The sequence below is a fragment of the Thamnophis sirtalis genome, unplaced genomic scaffold (genome assembly GCF_051295495.1).
Source record: "Thamnophis sirtalis isolate CommonGarterSnake01/CBP01778 unplaced genomic scaffold, rThaSir2_p1.2 scaffold_1, whole genome shotgun sequence".
NCBI lineage: Eukaryota > Metazoa > Chordata > Lepidosauria > Squamata > Natricidae > Thamnophis > Thamnophis sirtalis.
Window position 1 is genome coordinate 127354278 of NW_028261381.1, and position 27379 is coordinate 127381656.

General features: G+C 39.9%; 1 long non-coding RNA gene across 1 annotated transcript in view; it reads left to right on the plus strand.

The window, feature by feature from the left end:
- Window positions 1-27379, plus strand: part of LOC148049728 (uncharacterized) — a 34595-nt gene that overhangs the window by 6896 nt on the left and 320 nt on the right. The window lies entirely within an intron of this gene.

The window sequence follows — 27379 nt, forward strand, 5'->3', positions numbered from 1 at the left end:
TGTATAGTTATTCCCCTACCTCACAGAAATAGAAATTTAATTATTTTTAAATTGAAAGGTATATTTTAGCATGTGGACAAGCATGATAATTTTGCCAGTGTTCCTTAGTTCTCATTGTAGTTTGGTGAACCAGGCAGAGGTGTGTGGGTGGGTGTATTTGTTGTTAGTTGCAAAGTTGTATCTGACCTATCATGACTCCATGGACAACATTCCTCCAGGCGTGTGTGTGTGTGTGTGTGTGTGTGTGTGTGTGTGTGTGTGTCTCAGGGGTGGGTTCCTGCCAGTTCTAACCTCTTCTATAGAAGAGGTTCCACAAATCTATAGTGCCGTTTAGAACCGGTTCCAGCTCCTTCCCCCCCCCCATCCGCACATCATCTAGATGAAGAGTGAGAGAAGGAATTCTGGGAGTTGAAGTCCACAGGTCTTAAAGCTGTGAAGTTTGAACACCCCTGGGTTTTTTTAAAAAAGCGTTAGGGGTGCAAGGGTCTTGTAATTTGACAGCTTTAAGACTTGCGTGCTTCAAATGCCAGAGTTTCTGAGCCAATATTTTGGTTGCTAAGCAAGAGCGTTCTTCAGTGAGTTTCACCACATTTTTTAAGTTGACCACGCCCACCCAGTCACATGACTGGCAAGCCACTCCCACCTAGTCACATGGCCAACAAGCCACTCCCACAAAGCAGGCCACACCTACAGAAAAGGTTCTAAAAAAATTGAAACTCACTACTGTTGTGTGTGTGTATGTGTATACACATATACACACATATGTATGTATAATTGGCCTTATTTTTTCTTTCAAAATCTAGAAATCTATTGATTTTGTTTCAATATCACAATTATTTCAGTGATTTGTAGTAGTTGCTTTTCTGATAAAGGAAGAGGAGTCAGACAGATCCATGTCAGGGAAAGGGCTTGGGAGAGCCTATTAAGTAGACTGGTGTGAAAAAGGATGGTGTGAAAAGAACTCCAGGATCAGTGAACTGAATTTCCCCCGTTGCCCTTCCTCCCAGTATTTTAATCATTTGAGTTAGAAATTGTCCATCTGTAATGCTGGTATGCCAAATTACTCAAGTGGGGCATGATTTCAATGGTGTTTCCCAGCTATCTGCTGGCTTCTTCCTTTCCTTTCAAAGGCACCTTATGCAATGTTCACAACAAAAACCCTCAAATTCTAGCAGTTCGCAGATGACTCAGCTAATGTACATAGTCACAAAAAGCTCCCAAAGTAATTTAATTAAATGTGGGATGCCAATACCTGCAATGCTAAGCTTTTACTGAATGCCCATGACTAACCCTGAGGTTTGAACCCAGAAGTCACATTCCATAGGGTGACCACAGAAGCTTTGAGGAGAATTTTCCCAGTATGAGAAGGAACAAAACAAAACCCATATATAAATATGCTTTCAGAAATGCTGGATAATTTCCTTATCAAAGAAATCTTGGTGTATTTTGTCTGTGTGAAAATCAGATATTATTATTTCTGGGGAGAAACACAGAAACAAATGCTGATTCAGAGAGAAAAATGTTAATTAATTATATGAGAACAAATTTAAAATTACCCCCTGCCTACTATTAAGTTGGCTCTAAAATAAGGACATAGAAGCAATAAATGAAAAACTTGAGTTCATCAAACAAATCCAAAGGTTGTTCACCATGGGATGTATTGCAAATGTTTCAGCTACTGCCGGTATATGTAATCTCCCATACTAAATGAATTCCAGGTGCTAAGAAGTGATTAAGAGAGTAGGGTAGGATAGGATAGGATATAACCTTTACTGTCACTTTTTTCAGTGAACACACTGGCACACAAAAAAATGAAATTCTGATGCCTGCTCTCAAAAAGTATATGTATACTTTTTCTAGCTGGATTTTGTCTTTGGGGTTTCTTAAGATGTTGGCTATTTTTTGGCTAGAAATCCAGCTAGAAAACCAAGGAGACTATAAAATACCATGCAAAATCTGCCCTGCAACATACATAGGACAAATGAACAGGAGAATAAATGCACGCATCGCAGAACACAGTAAGAAAAAAAGGAAAAAAACTTTCTCCCTTTTCCAGCACCTTAAAGCTACAGGACATGAAATTAATTTTGAAGGAACCAGGTTAATCTCCAAAACAGAACACTTCAACAAGAGAATAATTATGGAAACTATTGAAATAGAGAAACACCCCCACAACATGAATAAACGTGACGATACCTCCCACCTACCAGACATCTGGAAACCAGCCCTAGTCAACAAACGAGCCCCACCCGTTTTCCATCTGGCCAAGTTTTCCATCTCTCAGGCTGGGGGGTCCCCAGCCCCCTTCTCGAATGGTATGGTTGTTGTGTGTTTTTAAATTTTGTATTGTTATGTCTCGTCTTTTTTATCCCCCTGTCTGTACCCCCTTCCCTGATTGAATTGTGAGCCGCCCTGAGTCCCCTTCGGGGAAAAGGGCGGCATATAAATGTAATCAATCAATCAATCACCCACCACCCAAACTGTTACAACACAAAACAACAATAGACACACAGCCAGCACCAATCAGTACCAATCTACCAATCATGATACAAGCACACAACCAATTATTCCACTTACTGAAACAAAGCCGGCACTCCACACACACACCACCAAGATTTATAGAAAGGCGGCAGCTCCGATCACACTTAAGCCCAAAACCCAGCCTGAAGATGGCGAGTGAGACCTCGCTGAAACGTTGCCAAGACAATCTCAATCTTACACGGGAAAAGACCCCATATTCCAAACCATGCAGTAATACAATATAAAGGATACTTTCAATTGTCCCTCTATGGAAAGTGGTAAGGACAGTGGTAGGAAGATGTGCTCTTCTCATACAACACAGAAAATGCAGGTGCTTCTGTGCCCACTTCACCAGTGTCCCGCTGTTAAGCAACCAAGCTAACACCCAGACACTTGATACTACTAATCACCTCCAGAGTTGAATCATTACTACACAGGTGTATGGCTGTGCCTGCCTTTTTGGAAATCGATAATGATCTTTTGGCTTTCCTACATCTAAAGCCAGGCTGTTATTACACCAGTTCATCAAATCCTCTACCTCTTCCGGGTAATCACCCTCATTATCATCCTGAATAAGACTCACAACTGCATACTTCACAGTATGGTTGTAGCAAAACTTGCATATCAGTCATGGGTCAGACAGTGAACTACAGCGGACTTAGGATACAGCCCTGAGGAGAATCTCTGCTTAAGAACATGGTGGTAGAAAAATTAGTCCCAACTTGCACATACTGGAGCCTATCAGTGAAAAGATCAGGAATCCAGTTGCACAAAGGAGTATTGAAGCCTAAAAAGCCCAGTTTGTCTACTAAATGCTGAGGAATGGTCGTATTAAATGTCGAACTAAAGTGGACAAACAGCATTCGCCAATGAGTATTTGTTTCCTCTTAAGTGCTCCAAACTCAGATGGAGAACAGAGGTAATAGCATCCTCTATAGAGCTATTTGGGCAGTAAGCAAACTGAAGTGAGTCAAATGCTGGAAGGAGGCTGGATACAATAAAGTTTTTATCAGCCTTTCAAAACATTTCATAACAATGGACGTAAGGAAACTGGACATAACCGTTAAGACCTGTTAATTATGTTTGCCTTATGCCTTTATTGTATTCTTTTCAGTGACTTGTCAAACATTACTTTTCAGAAGAAAAGTAAACTAATTCTATTTATCTTAGTCACTATTTTAAATGATATACCGGTAGTTCAGAATTATCAAACCATGAAGGTTGTTTCCCAGAAGGATGAATGATTAACGATAGTCTAAATCACATTGTTAACAAATTGTTGCTACAAGTGGAGTAGAAATATTTTAGTGTGGCTGTATTAAGCAAAATGATCTGTTGTATGGTATTGCATTTCATAAGATATTATGGTAATGCATTTAAATTATTTATAAATTGTATCTAAAAGAAGAACAATTTAAAGACCACATCCATTAATCAAGGACTTAAAATACAAATAAACATAAAATCAATTTTTAAAAAAAATCTCCAAACAAAGGAATTTCAATAAAAAACTAAAATAACAATAAAAACAACTAGGTTAATAAATTTATACAATTATTAAAGATAAAGCCATTAGAATCTCAATAAATGCCTTTTCTCCAAAGTCCTATGAAAAACAGAGGAATCCTTAGGGATATTTAAAATCCTAGAAGGAACAGGTTTAACATATCCCAGCTGGTACCACATTCAGAAAGAAGGATAGGATGAAGAGCTGCTACCAAGTCAATGGTCAGATAAGAGGAATTAGACCCTGGGACAGGAAAGTAGCTTGAGAAAGCCCCTCCTTAGTTTACATGAAGTGGCGGGGAGGGGACAACGACGACACATCCAAACTTGCTAGATTTTGTTACTATAGCTGTTACAATAAAAGTAGTCCTGCCCTATATGTTATTAGTTTCTTAGTTTAGTCTATCTTGATAGGCTGACAAGAACTAATCTTGCTCGTTATAGACATCAAAGTCCCAATGGTGTTTTTTTCAAGAGGCAACTGGACTTTCTGGTTTTTCTTTGAAGATGATTCGCTTCTCATCCAAGAAGCTTCTTCAGCTCTGGCTGGATGGTGGGGAATGCTGCCAGTCAGAGCTGAAGAAGCTTCTTAATGAAAAGAAAAATGTCTTCAAAGAAAAACCCGAAAGTCCAGCTGCCGCTTGAAAAAGCACCTTTGGGACAACCATGACCTGGATGACTGAGAATCTCCATAGACATCAAAATAACAGTATTTCCCAGGTTCTCCTCCTTCCCCCTGTTGAAGATAGGGATGAAATTTGTTCTTCTCTAATCTTCTGGGACCTCACTAGTCCCAAGGAGGTCTCAAAGCTTACTGAGAGTAGTTCTGTTACTTCCTTCTTGACTTTGCTTGGTGTAGTAAAGTATAAGACAGAGGAAAGATCAGTTAGCAAAGCAACAATCACATAAATGAGGCTTAAGTCCAAGTGAAGAAAATAGTTTCAGAAAACATATCAGACAGGTTCCTTCCTAATTCACATAAAGATTAAAGGAGGAAGGGAAGGCCATTTAGACTTGCAAATTTCTGTTACTATAGCTGTTCTAATAAAAGGAGCTTTAGGTCTACACAGTATTTTCTTCTTAGTCTGGCCTAGTTTATAGGGCTGGAACTCTTGTCATGCTCTGGATACAGAAGCCTAAAAGACAAGACACCTCATGCCAACGGCACATTACATCTACACACAGCACTTCCACCTGACAGGAAATAATTAGCTAGCACAACCTGCCTCTTTGGTCTCAAGTTAGCTCTTGGATTTCTACAGTTCATGGAAGCCAAAATGACTTTTACAATGTTCTGCAGCATGTCCTATAGAGGGAGAGTTTGGTAAATTTCTGAGCTTCCCTGGCAACAAGTGCTTCCTGATCTTATTTTTTGGGGATCAGAATTCATCCACATATATGTACCGTATATACCAAGGGAGGATTTTCTTACTCTTTGTTGTTAATTTCTCTTGCCCTCTTGGAGAACTTCAGCTATCCTCTCCAATAATTTAAATCTTTTCTTATATACTTTATACTCTCTCCTCAAATCCTTTCACCTTCTTTCCAACAAGAGCACAAGTTTGCACTTGTTTATAATTTGCTTCTTCTACTGTCAGGAAACAAAATATTGTACATAACCAGGTTATACTGATGCTTGCAATCCATGTTACTTGAATATTACCTGTCTATTCTTTAACCAAATCAGTATGTAAATCTACCCTCCTTTCTTGCACTTGCTATGGGCTTCAATGGTCTGCCGCTCTGTGTCTAAATTAAGAAGATGGAAGAAGAGGCAAAAAAAAAAAAGGAAAAGAAAAATATTTCTCCATTGCCAAACTTCTGTTTACTCCCTACTTGGTAGCTTAGTTGTTGCAGGATCACTTGTAATAAACTCGCAACAAGTGGAACATACCACAAAATGATGATCTGTACTGTGGGCCATGTTTTATGCTTTCCTCCCATTACTACTACTTCAATTATATAAGGGCTGACATGTAGAATCGAGCTCAATTCACTATTTTGAATATGGTGAAGAAAGCACACCTTTGTTACGGTAGTCACAGTAAGATTCATGCTTCAGGTTGGAAAAGACTGGTGTATAAGGATGATCATTACCAATGATGATGATGATGATGATGATGTTATTAACAATCATTTCACATTCCTATGACTATACTGATTTTGTTTTTTGGAAGACTGCAAGATCCAGCTTCCTGCATTTTTCATACAATGTTCTGAAATGTATGTAAATTCCATGACTTGTCTCTTTCCTACACCATTCTTTGCCTATATCATTTTGTACATAGGTACAATAGTTGATTGTTTAGTTCAAATGTGTACAAGAGATAAGGCTATTATGGTTAAGAATGGGACATATTGTTTCTGTTGGGCTAGGGCATTTCCAGAGAATACTTTTATGGCAGTCGTGTTCTTTTATTAATCTGATTAAGTCTCACTGAAGACAGAATGCTAAACTACTGTAAAGGGACCTTTGGCCTGATCCAACAAGGCAATTATGTTCTATCCTGGAGAGAAGATTAGCTCTGGCATTGTTGATCACAGGGCAGGTTGGGCTACTATAGGTTTGTGATGTAGTAACTGCTATAAATGTCTCTGCGTGCAGAGAACATGACAACACCATTGCACTGACTTTACCTTTTAACATTGCAGTAGTAGATGATTCTCTGGTGACACTTCTTAGAACACAATATGGAAAAGTGGGTCAGCAATTTTTTCATGTTGTTTGTGACTCCAAAAATAGGTGGCATAATTACTTACATATGACCTTATCTGGATTGGTTCTGAAAACGGTAATACTTGTCTATTATTATATTGTGTTTTATCAAGGCCATTCAGAAGACATGCCAAGAAAGCCATTTACCTGAACTTTAATCTCAAAGGGGAGCTCAAATTTAATTTATTTTAACTCAAAATACTCAAATTGCATATGTGTCTTTTTGGTACCTTAAATTATATTTTCATATGCCATCATTATTCATTTTTTACAATGGTCATTATTGGCCCAAAACATGGAAAAGGGCCCAGCCCTTGTTGACTTTCTAAGAGTTCTTAGACTCATTATAAAATAACTAAGTAAGTGTTGGAATCCAGTTTGGGCACAAACTCTCTAAATGTGGAATGACTATGCTGTAAGCATTAGATTACAGTTACATTTTTAGACTTGGAATATACTGCTTAAAGAAAATATACTGCTTAAAGAAAATAGAATGAAATAATGTGCAATTCTTTAGATAACTTGGATTTATTTCATTATGAATGAAAGTTTATATTTAAAACGGTAAATATGGACAGTTATTCAGAATAAAATGAATGAGACTTTTAATAGCAGACTGCTTATGAAATTCTTTTACAACAAGATTAAACAAGTGCAGGGAAGGGAAAGCTTGCCTATTCAGGAGATAGTGAAATAATTGTTTTCAGTGGTGAGCCATAGTGATTTGGCAGTAAGTAGGCATTGGGGGGGGGACAAGATGGAAAATTTAGAAGTTACTTTAAGAAGGATGTTGTGTGGCTTTATGGATTTTCTGGGAGAGATTTTCTCATGCAAATTATATAAGTCAAAGAAATTATATGGGCATTCCAGAAATAAATTTAACTATAACGGTTAGGGGGAAAAAGAGTATACAAAGAACTATAATATTATACAGATCAGCAAGGTGTTTTATTGATAGAGGTCTGCTAGTCAAATAAGCAAAAAAAATTATGGGTTTTGTCTGATCAAGACCTTTTTTTAAACCAAAGCATTCATGGCACTGATTGCATCTGGGGGACTTTACATGCAAGAGTGTTTGTAGGGGAATTCAAAATGTCAAGATGGTGCAATATGCCAAGAAAAGAAAAGAAAAAAAGCAAGGTTTTGACTCTATTGTAGCTGCCATCTTGAACTTGCCCCCCCCCAAGTGAACACATCTGTTTAAGTCATTACAAATTTCATAAGTACATCTTTTCCTATAACCTTGTAACATTTTAGGAGAAATTATAAAAAGAAAAATAATATATTTCAGTAGCAGTCTCTGCTACTGAACAAAAGAAACATTTTTATTCACCTTGGCATTTGGCATGATATCCTAGTTCAGCTCTACTTATGTCTGAATAGAGAAATTACTTACATCTTTATAGAGTAATTATGTGCAGAGTTTTTGGAAATGAATGTGTACTCAGAACACAATTCTTTGAGTCACAATTGCAAATTGCAAATTGCAAATATGTGAATAATTTGTAAATGCTTTCCTGCATTGGATCCTGGTCAGAAACACTAATCTGTTACTTTCCATTTCTGCTAATGCAGTTTCATTTCTTTTGTGTCTTGAACATCTAACCTGTGAGATGTATTTCTCACAATTCTGCCAATTCTTCAAATATGAACAGATTAATAATTTGTCATGTTTGCAATGGATCCTGGTCAGAAACACTAATCTGTTACTTTCCATTTCTGCTAGTGCAGTTTCATTTCTTTTGTGTCTTGAACATCTAGCCTGTGAGATGTATTTCTCACAATTCTGCCAATTCTCCAAATATGAACAGATTAATAATTTGTCATGTTTACAAAAAAACTAGTTTTTTTCCTATGTTTAGAAAGAATTGCGAACAAACGCCACCCTTTTCCTCTATTTTAACATAAAAGCAAACAAAATGGAATCCACATTCGGTAATTTTTTTTTTTTGCTATGAACAAATTAATAAACAATAGCTTTAACTAATAAAAATTCATAGGTTGGGTATTTATTTCAGCATTGATGAAAAGTAAACAATTGTAAAACATATTTATATCTTGATAATTAGGAATTAAAAGGGACACGGTGGCTCATTGGCTAATACGCTGAGCTTGTCGGTCAAGAGGTCATCAGTTTGAATCCCTAGCGCTGCGTAATGGAGTGAGCTCCCATAACTTTTGCCAGATTCTGCCAGTTCAAAAGCATGTAAAAAATGCAAGTAGAAAAATAGGAACCACCTTTGGTGGGAAGGTAACAGCATTCCGTGCCCCTTCGGTGTTTAGTCATGCCGGCCACATGACCACAGAGACTTCTTCGGACAGCACTAGCTCTTCAGCTTTGAAACAAAGATGAGCACCATTCCATAGAGTCGGGAACAACTAGCACATATGTGTGTGGGGAACCTTTACCTTTAATTTGGAATTGCATTTCCGATCCAGATCCCAGACTCAATTCTCTGTGCTCAAGGTTTAAAGATCCTGCAATCTTTTCACATCTTCCAGTTTCCAAACAAGCAAAATGTCACTGCTAGCATCTCATAACCTGACTTTCCTCTTCTTTATTGATTGGATGTGCTATGGGATATGTTTGCTGTGGCCTATTAGCAGATGAAACTGAATGATTATTCAGAACATAAACATATGATATGAATCATGTGGTATTTCTTGTGACAAAATGTGCTCATTCCAGACCATCATGGTATTTTTTAATTGATTTAGCGGTCACAGAAAATACTTCGGGCCAAACACTGGAATCTGGCTGAAGTCTCTCTCAGAGGAAATGATCCTACAGCTCTGATTGTTTTAGTCAGATCTATTAATGACAAGGGGATACTGTAATCTCTGAGTTTGCAAACTAAAATAAGTCAAATATCATATTTTCAACTTGTTACTCCTGAGGAAGTGGACAAGGCCATGGGAGCTGTGAGTGCCTCCCCGTGTGCGCTGGACCCGTGCCCTTCCTGGCTGGTTGCGAACAGCAGGGAGGTGACACGGGGCTGGATCCAGGCGATAGTTATCGCCTCCCTTCGGGAGGGGTTCTTTCCCCCCGCATTAAAGGCGGCGGTGGTGAGACCCCTCCTGAAGAAGCCATCTTTGGATCCAGCCATTCTAAATAACTATCATCCAGTCTCCAACCTCCCCTTCGTGGGGAAGGTTGTTGAGAAAGTGGTGGCCTCTCAGCTCCGGCGGTTCTTGGATGAAACCGATTATCTAGACTCCTTTCAGTCTGGATTCAGGCCTGGCTACAGCACGGAAACTGCTTTGGTTGCGCTGAATTATGATCTCTGGAGAGCCAGAGATGGGGCCATGCCTCCGTCCTAGTGCTCCTTGACCTCTCAGCGGCCTTCGATACCATCAACCATGGTATCCTTCTGCGACGGTTGTGTGAGGTGGGGGTGGGAGGCACCGTTTTTCGATGGTTCTCCTCCTACCTCTCAGACAGGTCGCAGTCGGTGTTGGTTGGAGGGCAGAGATCGACCCCTAGGCCCCTTAAGTGTGGGGTGTCGCAGGATTCGGTCCTGTCCCCCCTCCTGTTTAACATCTACATGAAGCCGCTGGGTGAGATCATTCGACGGCACGGGATAAAATATCACCAGTATGCGGACGATACCCAGTTGTATCTGTCCGCCTCGTGCCAACTCAGTGAAGTGGTTAATGTGATTGTCAGTGCCTGGAGGCTGTTAGGATCTGGATGGGGGTAAACAAGCTTGCACTCAATCCGGACAAGACCGAGTGGCTTGTGTGTTTTCCTCCCAACAATTGGCCAAATATTCCATTTCTCAGGGTGAAATTGTACGCCCCTCAGACAGGGTTCGCAATTTGGGAGTCCTCCTAGACCCACAGCTGACTTTAGAACATTATTTGTCGGCTGTGACCAGGGGGGCATTTGTCCAGGTTCGCCTGGTGCACCAATTGCATCCCTACCTGAACCGGGAGGCACTCGCAACAGTCACTCATGCCCTTGTGACCTCAAGACTGGACTACTGCAATGCGCTTTACATGGGGCAGCCCCTGAAGAGCATTCGGAGACTTCAGCTTGTCCAGAATGCAGCCACGCGAGCGATTGTGGGTGCACCCCGGTACACCCACATTACACCTATCCTCCGCGAGCTGCACTGGCTGCCCATTGGTCTCCGGATACGCTTCAAGGTGCTAGTTGTCACTTATAAAGCCCTTCATGGTATTGAACCTGGGTACTTGAGAGACCGCCTGCTGCCAATTACCTCCACCAGACCTATTAGATCCCACAGAGTAGGCGTCCTCCGAATTCCATCTACCGGCCAATGCCGATTGGCCACCACCCGGAGGAGGGCCTTCTCTGTGGCTGCTCCGGCCCTCTGGAATGAGCTCCCCGTGGAGATTCGGACCCTCACCACCCTTCAGGCCTTCCGCAAAGCCCTTAAAACCTGGCTGTTCCGACAGGCCTGGAGTTGACGAGTTCCTGTCCCCGCTCGAACTGTGTGGTTGTTGATTGTTTTTAAATTTTTTTGTAATTGCTTGTTTGTTGTTTCCCCTTGTCTGTATTCCCTCCCTTGATCTGTGAGCCGCCCTGAGTCGCTCCGGGAATAGGGCGGCATATAAATACAATAAATCCAAATCCAAATATTAAGAATTTCCTCCTCAGACTAATACTCAGTTGTTTTCTTACTACTGTAGGTAATTTAGTACCCTCCAGTTGTATAAGATTGAAGCTCCTCCCTTTTGAACAAGTTGACCAATAACAAAGGATTGGGGAGGGGAGAGGAATCATAGTATAAAACAGGGGTAGTGTCCCCTTTATGCCTTGTAGACTTCAACTCTCAGAATTCTTGACCCAGCATAGCTGGCTCAGGAATTCTGGGAGTTGAAGTCCACAAGTCATAAAAGGGCCATTGGTCCCTTGATGTATAAAACATCAAGAAAGCACCAGGTGGTGTGTCCCTGCCCCCTTGAAGACTTTACTTTCAAGCCTCTTCCATAGTCAAGTACCCTTCTGATTGGGTGGATCATAAATCCCACATTCGTAATCAGTAAATAGAAACACCAAACTGATATTGCTCACATTTAACTTCCCCTTGGATTATCACTTTAGTTCGATCAAAAAATTCAAAGATAACATGTAAATAAAGTATATTAAGTACATAAAATAATCTCCTTATTTTACTTCATTTGCATGGTTCACATGGTGTGAAATTATTGGTCAATTTTTCTCACTGCTGGATATTTTTTCCAAAAAAACCCCAAAACAACACCAACACTTTTCCATGATCCTCTACAAATCTCAGCCAAGCATATACGGTACATCCCCCTCTCCTATTCCCCAACCCCCACCCTGCATTCTAGTCTACTGCAATACAGTACTGTATGCCCTTGATTTAACATTCTCTGTATCTCCTAGGCAGTATCATTCAGGACACTGCAATTGCCAATTTTAAAACCATTTAGGAAATCTTTTTCTTTGTTTCATTTAATTGCCAGCATCAGTCAAATGGTATTTATCACCCTATGCAAATGAGCACTTAGTGATTAGGAGATGAACAAGGCGCCATCTTTCGCTTTCAGCAGGGATTGTTAATTTAGCACTTCCCTAATGTTCTTGTATGCTGGAGAAAAAGGTTCATGGCAAGTGATTCCGGTTGAATTTCCCTTTTTCTACTTCAGAAGTGACTGGTTTTCAGATTTGTAAAAATCTAATGATTTTTTTAAGGTTACAAATTTGTGATCCATTCTAGTACAAAATATTCAATTTTAAAACCATTTTGAGTAGAGTTTCTGGTCTTTTCAAAGAAAAGCCACTGCCATTACCCATCAATATTTTTTAATGACAACAATATAATTTACAATAATAGGAAATTTATTTTATTGTTATTTTGTTGAAAAGAGTCAAAACAGCAAACCTTGTGGGTGAATTTGTAAGAGATGAAATCAAAGTATAAAAATCTAAAAAATTCAGTAGTTGGGCAATATCTTTATAAGGACTAACCAGAAGGATACAAAATGAAGTGAATGGTTTCTCCAGAATTCTTCATCAGGCAACATGTTACACAACATTAAGGAAGGAAGTCTCCAAGGTCTGTTATTCGTAAGTGTCCACTCCTAACCACAATGGCAACATGCCAAAAAGTGTGTAATGATGTCACAACACAAATTCTGCCCTTTCATATTTTTGTCAAATCTACAAGTTGCAGTGTTTGCATCATGATCTATGTTTCATAATTTGAACTCCTTGGCCCCTCAAGTGCTTATACTGTATAGATGCTATACAGTTTTAGATTCAAACTGAGTGTCAAAATGGGAGTTATGGGATGGAAACAATTGGTTCTGGGAGATATGACCAGGTTAAGATTTTATCTAGCATTCAGAGAAAGGAAGATGGTAGTTCCTTCACCTTTAAAAACAGAAAGGATTTGCCTTAAGAAGTTATTAGGAAAGTAAGCACATCTGGCTCTGTCCAAAACCAATAGACCTTGATGCTGGAAGTCAATGAACCAGGTCTTTGCTTGATGATATCATTTGGCCCCACTGCTAGCAAATCAGTAGAAGCATCTGGATTACTGCACAGACTAGCAATAAAAACAAAGAGGGCAAAATAGAATGTGGTTGCCTTTCTTCTAGAAGAAATATTAATTGAAAATTTGAGCAAACACTTATTATCTTCTTAAAATAGAGTGTAGACTGCATTCCCAAACTTGTAATACTAAACTTGCTGTCATAAATACTACAGCTCAGGTGTAACATGCCTCTCCTTTATGATCATTTTATTGAGGTCCCCTGCAAAATTAGAATCCTTTCCCAGAATCTTCTTACATTATTTTCCACTAAGCCCTTCACTTTACTCACCCCATTCATATTTGGTTTGATTTGATTCAGTGGTGGGATTCAAATAATTTAACAACTGGTTCTCTGCCCTAATGATTTCTTCCAACAACCAGTTCACCAAACTGCTCAGAAAGTTAACAACCGGTTCTCCTGAAGTTGTGTGAACTGGCTGAATCCCACCACTGATTTGATTGCTTTATCAGTTATAAAGCACATAAGCACATGTCTTCATCTTAGCCTACAGTGAAGGCATTGACAGAACCATGGGGACAATTAGTGCTTTATAGACAATGCGGATAAAAACATTGTTGTTCTAGTATTCAGAGAGTCTTTTTCCTCAAACTGGCCTCTTCTCTGTGCTTTCCAAATCTCTGACCCCAGACACAGGGGGATACGTGGTGGCTCCTCTTGTTGCCTCTCCCAGATAGGAGAGACCCTAACCAAACAAAAGGAAAAAAAGACTATGCTGAAGTTTTGTGGACTTATGGAACTGTCAATTTGCTCTTTTGAAGAAATAGTTTCAGTTGATAGACTATTCCCGTGATGGTGAACCCATGGCACGCGTGCCACAGGTGGCACACAGAGCCATTTGTTAGGGCATGTGAGACATTGCTCTGTCAGCTCCAGTGTGTATGCATGCGCTGACCAGCTGGCTTTGGCCTTCTTTTAAGGCTGTTTTTCGTGTTCCAGGGGCTTCAGGGAAGCCTCCTGAAGACTCTGGAGGGCCTCCGGGAAGGGCGGGGGAGGCTGTTTTCACCGTCTCCAGGCTCCAAGAAAGCCTCTGGAGCCTGGAGCGGGAGTGCATCATGTGCCAAACATGGGGGAGAGGGATGGGGTCACGTGCACATGCACATAGCATTATGGGTGTGGGCACGCCCATGCACGAACTCTCTGAACTCCCCCCGCTTTTGGCACGCAATGAGGAAAGGGTTAGCCATCACTAGGCTATTCTGTTCATAATGGTTCCACCACAAATGCGCGCACAACAAAAGCGCACCTGACTAAACCGCGGTGTCTAAAGCGCGGTGACAAAACCGTGCGATGAATGAGTGACGAATTAGCCCTAAAGCGCGCCAACAAAAGTGCGCCGACAGAAGCACGCTGTAACGTAACCCTAACCCTAACCCTAAACCTAACCCTAAACCTAACCCTAAACCTAACCGTAAATCTTACCTTAAATTAAATCGCGCTTCTGTCGGCGCGGTGTTGTCAGCGCGCTTCTAGCGCCGCGGTGTTGTCGGCGCGCTTATGACGTTCGCGCTTTTGTCGGGTCACGGTTCATAATACCTAAAGGAGAAGGATGGATTTATGGCTCCACAGATCACTCCCATAGCAACTGCTCAAATATATTTTGCACAGGATCAGAGAAACATAAGTCACCATGCTGAGTTCACTTTAAAATGCAGCTGGAATTGTCCTGAACTCTGCTGATTGCAGAATCTTGCAGCTATTCCTGCCCGCTTAGTACTGGAAGCTAGATGAAATTAGCAAATTCTATTGCCTCCTCTTCAGTGCAAAGTATCCTCTTGTTCAGATTCCTTCTTTCTTTCCTGCCTGCCTTCCTGCTTGCAATTGCTTCACAGAAAGGGATATTCTAACAATACTCCCTTTATGTGGAGTAGGAGTAGTGAGGGGATATTTGTTTATCTTAATCATCTCTCTTTCCCACCTACACACAACCTTCAGCGTCATATTCATGGTACCTGTCTGTAGGCATTGTTTGGAATGTATCTTCCCTCTCCTCAGCATTCCAGCCACTGCAACCATGGTTACAGCTACTGGGGAAAGCATCTGGGTGCAAAACTACCAGCACACCATCCTTCCAACATCACAACTAGGCAATGGATTTAGATGCAACAGAAATAGAGCTTATGAGTTTCACCTTGAGTCAACATCTCATATTTGTTTAAACTGCTGTAAAATTAGAGCAATGCTAAAATTGCTTTCTAGCAACTACTATATAAACCTAGCATTTTACAGCAAGTGCTCAGATATTTTTGGTAGGGAAGATGAGACAAACTTACCCAATAGGTTTTTGAGATGCACCTTATTTAAATTCCTTTTAATATGGAAATGTATCTAAGTAGTTCTATAGATAAGAATGCAACTATTTAGACTTCACCAGAAGCTAAAGGTGGCCTGCATAGTCCTCTCTCTCCCCCACACCTAAAGTGAAGTATATTGGGCTAAGAGAATGCGTCTGGCACAAAGTCACTCTAGAACTAAAGAAGGGAGGTGGACCGGGAACTGGAAATCAGAATAACAATGCCAAAACCATCTCCTTTCTCATTTCTTTGTCTGCAGTCACCCTTGCAGAAAACCTGCTGTCCAGGGTTTCTATACAGCATAGGAGGATCTTTATTTAAATTTCCAGACAACACTTAGTCACCTCCATGGAATGCCAACAAAAATCATACTCACCAAAGCTACTAGGGGATGAGGTTTATATTCTTTTTACTTGAATTAAATAGCCTGGGGGTGGAGGTGGGAGTGAATAATTTTCATTCTTTGCTCTGTGGCCTTGAGCTGATTTTCCCATACAAATCGATTTGGATGCTCAGATGAACATTGAAAATTTCCTTCTGGATCTCCCATCATTTCATACCAAAAGGTTTTGCACTTCATTCCACGCTAGCAATATACAGCATCTTCTAGAATGATTCAACTATTTTGTTGTGTCAGAATGACAATAATATAGACAGTCTTTATATCACTTCTGTGATGGCTGAATTGTGCTATGAAAAAACTGTAAGACTCAAGTGGGCAAATTTTATTTGTTTGTTTGTATCATTTTTATGCCGCCCATCTCCCTTATGGGTGGTGCAGTGGTTCAGCGGTTAAACTGGCAGCCCAGGTTTGTGACACAAGCACAAGGCAACAGGGTAAGCGCCCATCCTCACACAAACTCCTACCCACCTAGCAGTTCAAAAGTGTGCAAATGCGAATAGATTAATAGGTACCACTTTGGTGGGAAGGTAATAGTGCTCTGTGATGTCATGCTGTCCACATGACTGGGAAATGTCTTTGGACAGTGCTGGCTCAAAGGCCTTGAAACAGAAATGAGCACTGAATCCAAGAATCAGCAACAACTAGCGGATCAAAATCAGCAGGGACTCCATCTCCCTTATAAGGTGACTGGGTAGCTCAAATGTCATAAAATAAATAAAAAATAATCAAAATATTAAAACTTTTAAAAATTATTAGAATTAAATAGTAACAAAAGGAGCGGAGAAAAAAGGATCCTGGCAACTATCAGAACCAGTCTTGATGCAAATCTGACAGGAATTTTTTGATTGGCATTTTTCATCGGAATTGTCCATGTTAAAATATTTAAATTCAGGCGCCTGAGCAGTGGGATTGTGCAGTGAGTCAATTGTGATTGATTGGTGGCTCTTGTGTGAGGAGGAGCCGTGATTGGTTGTTGTGAGTATGGAGGGGGAGTTTCCCTTTTCCCCGCCTTTTTCTTTTGGGTGCTCTGTGATTTACCTGATGATGCTCCTATTTGCCTATCTAGTTTGTTGCATATATTGATGTAAATTATATTTATTTATATAAAACTACAAGTTCATATCAGTGTCTCTGACTCCATTTGGACACTAGCTATATAATTCCCTGACAGTCCAGATCAGAAACTTGCAAATACCCTTTTAAAATTTTTATTATGGTATCTGAAGTAAGTGATTTTGGTATAGTTTTGTCAGAGAATTTCCTTTTTATGTCATCGACAGCTTATGTCACATGATATACACTTCTCTTATGCCCCCATAATTCTAGTATAACTTCCTCCTTTTCTTCTTAACTTTCCTTTCTGATATTTGCAGATGTGTTGAAATCACTATGCTTCATAAGTCCCTGGTCTCTCTCCCAGCCACATTTCTCATTGCAACAACACGTTTAACCTTTGCTTCTCTTCTCTATTTCTCATTTTATTACCCAACAGAATCAGTGCTGATGATACCTGATTGGGTAACGAAATGTCTGCAATGAAACAACCAAGCTGAGAGAGCACCAAGGACTTTACTTGCAGATCTCTCTACATTACCATCCTTGAGCTATTCTTACTCTTTTCCTTACTTCACAAGTACTGTGTATTCCCACTATCCCCTTACTTAACTCAGCTGATTTCTTCAGAAATTAAATGACTTCTTTACTATCAAATGTATTAGCTGCCCACCTCTGTTGTTCCCTGCTTATCTTAGTCCCTACTCTTCAATCTTGTTTGTGGTTGTCTTTCAGGCCGTGTCCCTACTTGCACTTTACCATAACATACACAGTTATGCCCTGACAACGTCTATCCTTCCTGTCACTCAACAGTGTTTTCTACATCTCATTCTCAGTCCATCCAAAGGTGAAACGGCCTTACATAACCATTTTAAATAGTCTTCATGCCCTTGAGCTGACCCTGTCCTACCACAGCTTTGAGGTGCTTTAAACCTGTCATAATTTGTTGCTATTATCTTGTAGGTGAGTTCCTCCAAGTCACCTCTTCTTGATGTGATTCATAGTCTATAGTAAGAGTCTGGAGGTGCATGAATACATCCCCATCCCACGGTCCCTAGCTAGTTTCCATCTCAGCCATTTTTTTCCCTGATTGCCTTTTCCATTACAACCCTGTTTTCTAAGAGCCTTTCATACCTGGCATATCTACTTTTGACACTAATGCAGTGTTTTTCAACCTTGGCCACTTGAAGATGTCTGGACTTCAACTCCCAGAATTTCCCAGCCAGCGAATGCTGGCTGGGGAATTCTGGGAGTTGAAGTCCAGACATCTTCAAGTAGCCAAGGTTGAGAAACACTGCACTAATGTGTCTGTAGGCTTCCAGCAAAGAAGAGGAGTAGAAAACTACTGTTATATTTGGGGAACAAATGGGTGCATTGGCTCCGCTATCTTCTGAAACATATTTTTTATTTAAATGTAGCAGCCCCACTTTTTCTCAATGCAGCATCCAGAAAATCATGAGATATGTTGCGCTAAGCTTTTGTCATTCGTTTTTTAGGTTTTTTTCATATTTGAGACCTGATTGCCCAACTTTTGTTCTCTTGTTCTATGGGATCTATAGTCCTCCCTCTTCCGTAGCACTATTTCTGCTCTGGCATCTTTTCACCCATTTAACTCAAGAGGCATTTGAGTGTGGTATTGAAGGAGAAGTGGAGAAACCCACTGGCAGCTCTTTGAGGCAGTCCAAAGAAGAAGCACCAACTTGAGTGCTATTTTTACTGTAACAGAAACTTACTAAAAGTATCTCTCCCCTCCCTTATTTTTTACTCTTCTCAAAATTAGGGAGGGTTCCTTCTAGTATTTTTTCCACCCCCAGCCCCCTCCCAGCCCTCCTTTAGACTCAGATTTCATTTATTATACTATTGTCTGGGCTTTAACTCTTCTACGACGTGTACCCTAAAGTCATATCCACACACAATTACACCTATCCAGAGACACTTGGGCAGAGTTCTGAAATAAGACCCTCCGCATTCGTGCCACAATTCATGAAAGTCCAACCCTACCCCACCCAGCTGATAACAGGCTGAAAGAAGATGGCAACAAAACCAGGAAAAAAAAACCTATACCGGTAATCATCTTATTCCCAGTGAGGGGCACACTCACAAATCAGTTTATCAATTGATTAGAGATGTCTCCACTTTATTTTTAATAACTCACAACAATGTATGTAATGCTCTCTCTCTTCCTATTTCTCACACAACAGCAACCTTGTGAGATGAATTGGATCGAGAGAATGTCTGAAGCTAAGTCACCAGCCAGCTTCAGCATCTAAGGGTGAACTAGAGCTCATGGTCTCCTGTTTAGTCCAGCACTTAAACCCCACTACACCAGAACGACATCCCAGTGTTAATGCCATGCAGAAGCAGAAATAGGAAAAGCACTAATAGCAACACATTTATGGGGGCATTGCTTTGTTTTGACTTAAGGATGGTTGGGTGGCAGTTTAACTTAGCACATTCCCTTCCTCTTTTTATAACTTTTGATTTTAGCTTCCTGCGCCCCATCTTCCTCTCTCTTATCTCTGCTACCCCTTACTGGTACTCCGCAAGTCTTCCTTTCTCTTAGCAATTTAGATCAATGAATGATTGTAAGTAAGCCATGGCAGTGAGAGAGCCCCCCAAAAGCTGCAAAGAATTGGCATTAACTGGATGTTCTGTGAGGGGAGAAACAGTCATGGTGAAATAGACATGCACTGAATGAATTGAAAGATACAGGAAACAGTCACAAAGAATTGGCATTTAATGCTGCATTTATTGCTACTATTGCTGCTCCTGGTTTTTATACTATTTGTTGTTCTTTTATATGTTTATATGATGTTCTGTCTGTGGACTTTTGTATTGTTTTTATAAAGATTTTATATTGTTCTTGTATAGTATAACTTTTTAAAATATATTTTTAACAGTTCCTATAAAGTCCAGTTATAAAAAAATGACAGTAAAAAAATAAATAGAATTCCTGTAAAGGCCAAAAATAAATAACGAACGACAGCGGTTCCCAATCATTGAGGCATGGTGGCCGGGCTAAGAGGGGAGAGGGGAACTGAGCCACATGAACGATAGGCTGGCATCAATGGTGGGTTTCAAAATTTTTTAGAACCTCTTCTGTAGGTGTGGCCTGCTTTGTGGGAGTGGCTTGCCAGTCATGTGACTAGTTGGGAGTGGCTTTGCAGTCATGTGATCAGGAGGAAGTGGCCCAGTCAAGATAGAGGTATAAACTACACAGAAAAGAAAGAGGCATCCATACATCTGAATTTAACTTCAAAGCAGTGGCAACAACTTAAATTTATTAAATAATAATGTTTGTTAGGGCTATGCACTGTTTTTGAATATATAGGAATGTAAAGCCCACAGCATCTACTTGGTACTTTTTAAAGCAGCGGCACCTTTTTCCTGGATTCATGAAATATCTACTTTAAAGAGTTGTGGGTGGGCCTGGCATGCACATGTGCTTGTGCAGCTCGACTCACATCAGCAGTGGGCTGTGCACACATGCATGCACGCACATGCAGATGGACTGCAAATTGAGCTGCACGGACATGCATGTACATGCTGGCCCGCTACTCACATGAGTCAAGTTGTGCGCCTGCGCATGTGCTCCAGCCCGTGACCTGGTTGCAAATAGTCCATGGCCCAGTAATGGGCCACAGCCCGGGATTTGGGGACCCCTGCTAAGAACCAGCAAACCTTTTAAGGAGGGCAGCCTCAGCTGCTTAGAGAAGAGGGGCTGTAAATCAAAATGTATAAGAAAGCAGTCCACTTCGAAACTGTTTATGCACAATAATTCTTTTTATGAACGGAATTAGAAGCATATGAATTATAAACACATGAATATTTTAATCGTGTTCCATTAGATTCTGTTGTCCATTTCAGCCTTCAACTTCCTAGAACTGAAATGCAGGGATTACTATTCTCCACCAGGTGGAGCAGTGGTTTGAAAATAAGCTTTGCTGGGAAGCATCTGTGCCAATTTTCTCCACAAGAGCTGAAAAGCATTTGCTAAATGAAAGGGACAAATTATACTTAATGGAAAGTATGAAGCCGCAGATAGCCTGGTGGAGGGGTGTTTGTGTATGATCTCTACCAATAAGCTATTAGATCTACTGTTTATCTAACAAGGAATTGATTAGCACAGGAGTTTTCTGTTTTTTTGTTTTATTTGTAGTGCCAAATCAGATTGTGTTTTGGGATGTTGCTTGGAATGGACCATTGAACCAGTACTCCAATATATATATATACTTGGATTACTCCAGCATTTTTTAAAGCTAATATACATTTTGGGGGCCTAAGGCAAGTACTTATATTGGCAAAGGTTTGGCTTAAGTAATGAAGAGGCTGGGTGATACTGCTTGTGCTGAATTAAAGCAGTTGTTTATTCCCAATCGTAATAACAGGGTTATTTGCATGTTGTTTGTGTTGTAGGGAAATTTCAACTCATCTGTACAGAAGTTTTGAAATCAGGCGTTGCCTTCATGGCCTCTGACCTCTGGTGATCTGCGTTGAGGAAAGTGCTTTTCTCATAGTGTGCAGAAAGTAAACATGGTTGAAACATACTCACAACTGACAGTATTGTTCACATGGATTGTTGAAGTATTGCTCATTACCTGTGACCGTGATGATTATTTGTTAGTTGATAGATTTAAATTTTGCTGTTCCAATTGAAGCTCATGCCAAAATGGTATCTATTTTGCTTCTGTTTTATCCCTACAAGAACCAATTTGGGGAGCGGCTACTAGTCTAAAAGATAATGACTGGTCCGCAGTCAGCCAGGATTCTCCTATAGTCAAGACTGGTTTTGGATCTGGGCCACTCTGATCATAAGTTCTACATCTTAACCACTTCACAACCTGAGTTTTTGTTTCTAGAATTATTCCTTACACCCAGCGTCATGGCTGTCCATGCTGTAACAGACAAATGGTATTTACCTAGCCAATAATTCTAAGCAGTGATATTCAGAGATGCAGGTCTTCTATTTGCTGTGTCTCTACCCTTGTTCAAATAAAATGTAATTGTAACATAGCATGTGATGTGGAAATTTCTGCCCCACTTGGTTGAAGAAATAATTTAATATGTCTAACATGGCAGTTTTCTTATGAACAGGCATGCCAATATAGGATGACTGATACATTTCTCCAGGAAAAACATTCCAAAAGGACTTGTTTTGGAAATCTCCTGCTGTATTTAGTGTTCTGAGAGATTATGTCATTCTAGAAAAGTGATGACGAACCTTTTGGGCTTGGCATATCAAAAGTTCAGAAAACGCCTACATTAACTCTGCTGCTGAGTCTCACATGCACACACACACACAAACACACACACACACCATCTCTGGATATTCTATCTGGATTCTCTTCTCCTTTCTTCCAGACTCTTATCTCCTCCAGATTCTCCTCTCCAGAACCTCTGGAAGTTGTGAGAGAGGGCTCAGCTGTGTGATTTTAGGACATCTGAGAGGCTGCATTAGAGCAAGCCCTTCTCGTGCAACTTCCGGAGGGTCTGGAGGCTTGGCATGTCACCAAAAATGTCATGGTGTATTACCTGTGGCCCGTGTCGTAGGTTCACCATCACTGTTCTAGAATAAGAGTGGATTCTGAAAAAGTATGGTAATTGATTAAAGATATATTTTGATACTGTAATCATGATATTGCAATAGTGGAGCTAAGCTGGCATAATGTGTTGAATGGATCGTGCTACTAGTCATAACTTTGTCACTTGCAGAAGATGGTGGAATGGACAGGTAGCATAGGCTCATAGACATTGATAGCCCATTGGGTTAGACCCATGATGGAGAACCTATTTTTGGCCGTTTTTCCCTGAAGCCTCTGGAGGGTGAAAAAATACCCAACGGACAAACCAGAAGTTTGGGAACAGATTTCCGGTTTGCGTGTTGAGCAGTTTTTTGCCTTACTGGAGGCTTCAAGAAAGCCTCCCGAAGCCTCTGTAGGGAGAAAAATGGCCCAACGGGCAACCCGGAAGTCCGTTCCCGAACTTCCAGTTTTTTGTGTTGGGATGTTTTTCATCCTCCCTTGGCTCCTAGAAAGCCTATGGAGCCTGGGAAGGGCAAAAACCAGATCTACCGGGACCACTGGAAGTCGTAAAACAGGCCGCTTCCGGCCTCCGGAGGGCCCCAAGGAGGACTGGAGAGCCCTTCCCAGGATCCAAGAAAGTTGTGGGCACATGCGTGGGGCAGCGAAGGGTGGTGTCACGCATGTATGTGCAGGGGGCACGGCATGGAGGGCATTAAATTATGGGGGTGGGCATGTGTGTGCAATAGTGTGCGCATGTGTTTTTGGCACCCAAGGCGAAAAAGGTGCATCATCACTGGGTTAGACTCTGTCTCTATACCATCAGAAAATAACGCCAACAAAAATGTGGTCATAAGTAAGAACAACCTATCAAATAAAAATTAAGTCTTGCTTTTATAGTTTTTGTCCTCTTCCCCATGAATCACCTTCTTTCAAAATATTTGTTGCCATCTTACACACATCTGTGGAACTATGTTAAATTTAATTTAAATTCTTCTCTTAGAAGGTGGTAAATATATATGTTTGCTAGTCATTGAGCTATGAAGAACTCCAGAGGGCAGGTACTGACCTGAACGATTATGAGTGGGATGGAGTGGAATATCTTCTGCAATATTCCTGCTGACACTAGTCCTGTTAATTGGTGCCTTGCATGTGTAGGTAATGTGGGAATGACATACATGTGAATGGTGTGGGAGGAAAATTTCTAGATGCTCTCCGGTAAAAACTATGTTGCTGTTGCTAACTTTCTATTTTTTTATTACCATGTTAGCTTTACACATTTTGTACTAGATAAGAAAAAGTATCACTGACTGACTGACTTACACAACTGTTTAAATATTGCCTAAATGACACTTTTATTATACTTAACATATTACTGTATGCAAGTCCTAGGCAACTCAACTACAACAACATTCACAACAGAACCACTGATAAAAGTATATTAACCTCTCAAAACCTATCCACCCCTTAAGTGGAAACAGAATTTAGGTTAAGACAGATGGGGGGAAATATTTTTTTCTGTGTATCAATGAAGTGTGTCAGGACCAGATGGCAAAGACCAAAACACTGTAAACAAAAAAGAAACTAATTAGTCAATAAGGAACCAAAGTGAATAAATTTGGGAAAGAAAATAAACATTAAGGAGGGAATGCTAATTGGGTTTAGGCAAGGTCTTTCAACTTTGGTCATGAAAATACTGCTGTTACAAAACACAGATTTCCTTTCTTGAAATAATTTAGCTTGAACTAAACAGTTTAGATACTATTTAAATTCCCATATTTATCATCATTAGTTCCATCTGAGTTGTCATCAGCAGTGCTGTTTCTTTATTATCTTTATCTTTATTCACACAAGTAATTAAAATTCTCCTAAAGAAGCATTATTTATTTATTTATGTTACATTTATCTCACTATGGAGCAACTCTGGGCAAGTCATGATTTTTCTGCAGATTACTATTTGCTTTATTAGGGAGATTATTCGATAACGTATGGAGGAAACTATCATTTGGTTGGTGCTATTTTAAATTGTTAGTCATGACAAGTATGATTGCCATGTAAATTTTGATTTAAGGGCTGGGTCATATAACTGTTGCTCTCCCTGGATTTCCATGGCCTCACTTTGGACTATCATTATAGCTGCCATCACATCACATCAGCCACAGAGCCCTAGATCCATTAGCATCTTTGTTCCCCTACTCACCCACCCCGGTCTTTTCAGTGGAAACATAATTTCAGGCAAATACAGATGTGAGGGGGAGAGACCCTTTTTTTGTTCATATCAAAAAATGAAGCATGTCAGGACCAGAAACCAAGGGCATGCCTGTTTTGTATCCAAATCTGCAATTCCAGAAGCAGGAGTCTTTTTCTTTGTCATAAAATAAAGGAAAAGATGAAAATTTGGAATTTTAATCTTTGAACAATCAAGGAAAATAAAAGTCATCTTCATATTGTGTTATGCAACATTACCGTAGTCCCTTATTTGGTATAAGATTGGTGCATCGGAGTTGTAAAATTGGTTGTATATGCATGTAAATTTTGTTTAAAATAATTGTTAGTAAATGTTTCCCTTGAATGAATGGCTTCAATCAAAAAATCTTTCTGAGAACTTTATTTATTGTAACTTATCTGCTCCAGTTTATGTGCCACTGTAATTCCAGAGTTACGTGGAATTACTGTATAAATGAAAAATATCTGAAACTATTTCATCTGTACACATTTAAATAGGTTTATTATCAAAATGTCATCCCTCCATCCATGTTGTCATCTACCCAATTATGCTTCAGTGGAATTATTTTTAGGTTTACACTACGTCAATTTGGTCAAGATAGAACAATGTCAAAAACCTCAATATTTTGTTAGTTAACTCTTACAGGTTGTTTTTTTTTTTGCTATATGATTGTATTATTTGCTCTACTAATTCAACTGCTGTCCCAAAGGTGCTTTTTCCAAAAGGCAGCTGGACTTTCTTGGGTTTTTTTCTTTGAAAATGTTTTGCTTCTCATCCAATAAGCTTCTTCCATTCTATTCTCCACCAGTCATTTAGAATGGAAGAAGCTTCTTGGATGAGAAGGAAAACATTTTCAAAGAAAAAAAAACCAAGAAAGTCCAGCTGCCTTTTGGAAAAAGCACTTTTGGGACAACCGTGACCTGGATGATTGAGAATCTCTGCAGATAATTCAGCTGCTGTTTCATTTTTACTACCACTTTCATGTTCCCTGATGGAACCTCAGAGTAGGTGGGACTTTGGGCTGAAATCCAGGGCTCACACTAAGCACAAGGAGCAATGAGGCTGCTTTATCCTGTTTTGAAATAATGTGCACATTACCATTAAGATAATTAAGTTCAGAGTCCAACTGGTCTACATGCTCTCTTGCCATGAAGACTGTTTCTGCCTGTGCTCAGCCGGAGTCTCATTTCAGAGATAGCTTTTTTTTTCTTTCTTCTGACTGCACAAAGTGGCACAATGATTTATCTGGCACAATGAAAAAAGACTTGAAGAGGCTTATGTAGGTGAAGGCACTGTCACTTCTCCTTTTATTAAAACTAACCACCAGAAGAGGGGGAAGGAGAAGTGGCATTGAACTGTAGGAATAGACCTATTTTGAAAGAGGTAGTTTTGAAAGCTGCAGCATCCAGGTGGGGATTATGCTGTGTTGATGGTTTCTTAAGCAGTTAATATTAATTTGGTGAAACCTGTAGAGGGAATGTAGTGGGAATTTCTTTGTATCTTTGAAGATTAGAGGAAAGGGTGGGGAGCATCAGCTGTTGTTTGTGTTACCTGCAGCACCCAAGGTATTATGTTCTTATAATGTCTGAGTTTGATTTTGAAAAAGACCCTGAATGATATTTCTGGACAGAACTCCCAAGAGAAAAAATGTGAGGGGAAAATGTTTTGAAATGTAGAAAGTTTAACCCAGTTTTTGTATATGCCATGATTCAGTCATAAAAATATTTCATATTCTAGCATCCAATAGGAAAATACTTTGCCAGTCATCTCCTGATGACTGCTTGTGGAACATATCTTATGTCAAATCACATATCATGATCAGCTTTATCACTTTTCCATAGGTGATAGAAACGAACCAACTGTTTCACTAAACAGTGCCGAGTCCGGCCTATGTATGTGAGTCTTCCCCTTATGGGTATCTAATTGGGAACTGCATTCTTACTTGAATAATGCATTGACTTAAATTGGTTGCTCGCTCTTTGTTGGAATAGCATTAAAATGAGTATTTCTAGATTTTCAAGGGTGACTTTGAACTTTATGGTATTTTTCTCCTATCAAAATTTCCAAAAAAGAATTCCATTGTGCACATATGCATTCCATTACTGGATGCACTTTTGCCTCTAGTTCATGCCTCAGGTTAGTACAAGCCCAATCATACAATAGCCAAATCTACAGCTCCTTAAATTAATGAGGCTTCGATCCTTGTGCTGTATGTACTGCAGACTTACATACTTGCCAACCTTGATGTTGTTTGGTTCATGTGGGTTTCTTATATAGTATATGCTCTGCTTCTGAATAATTTACTTCTAGAAACTGTACTAGATTAGGATTCCTTCACTTCAGTAGTATTTCTATTATATATCACTAAATAATATATTTCATAACAATCTAGTACAAGAGATAACTTTGCATTGCATCTTTTAGTTTTATTTATTCATTTTAGAAGCGAACTATTTAGAAGCCGAACATTTACCATAAGGCAGTTGTGGCTAACCTTTTTGTCGCATGCCAAAAGTGTGCATGTATGAGCATGTGACAACACATCTGTCAGGCCTGCAGTTATATTTCTTTTTAGGATCTTTGGCCTGCCAT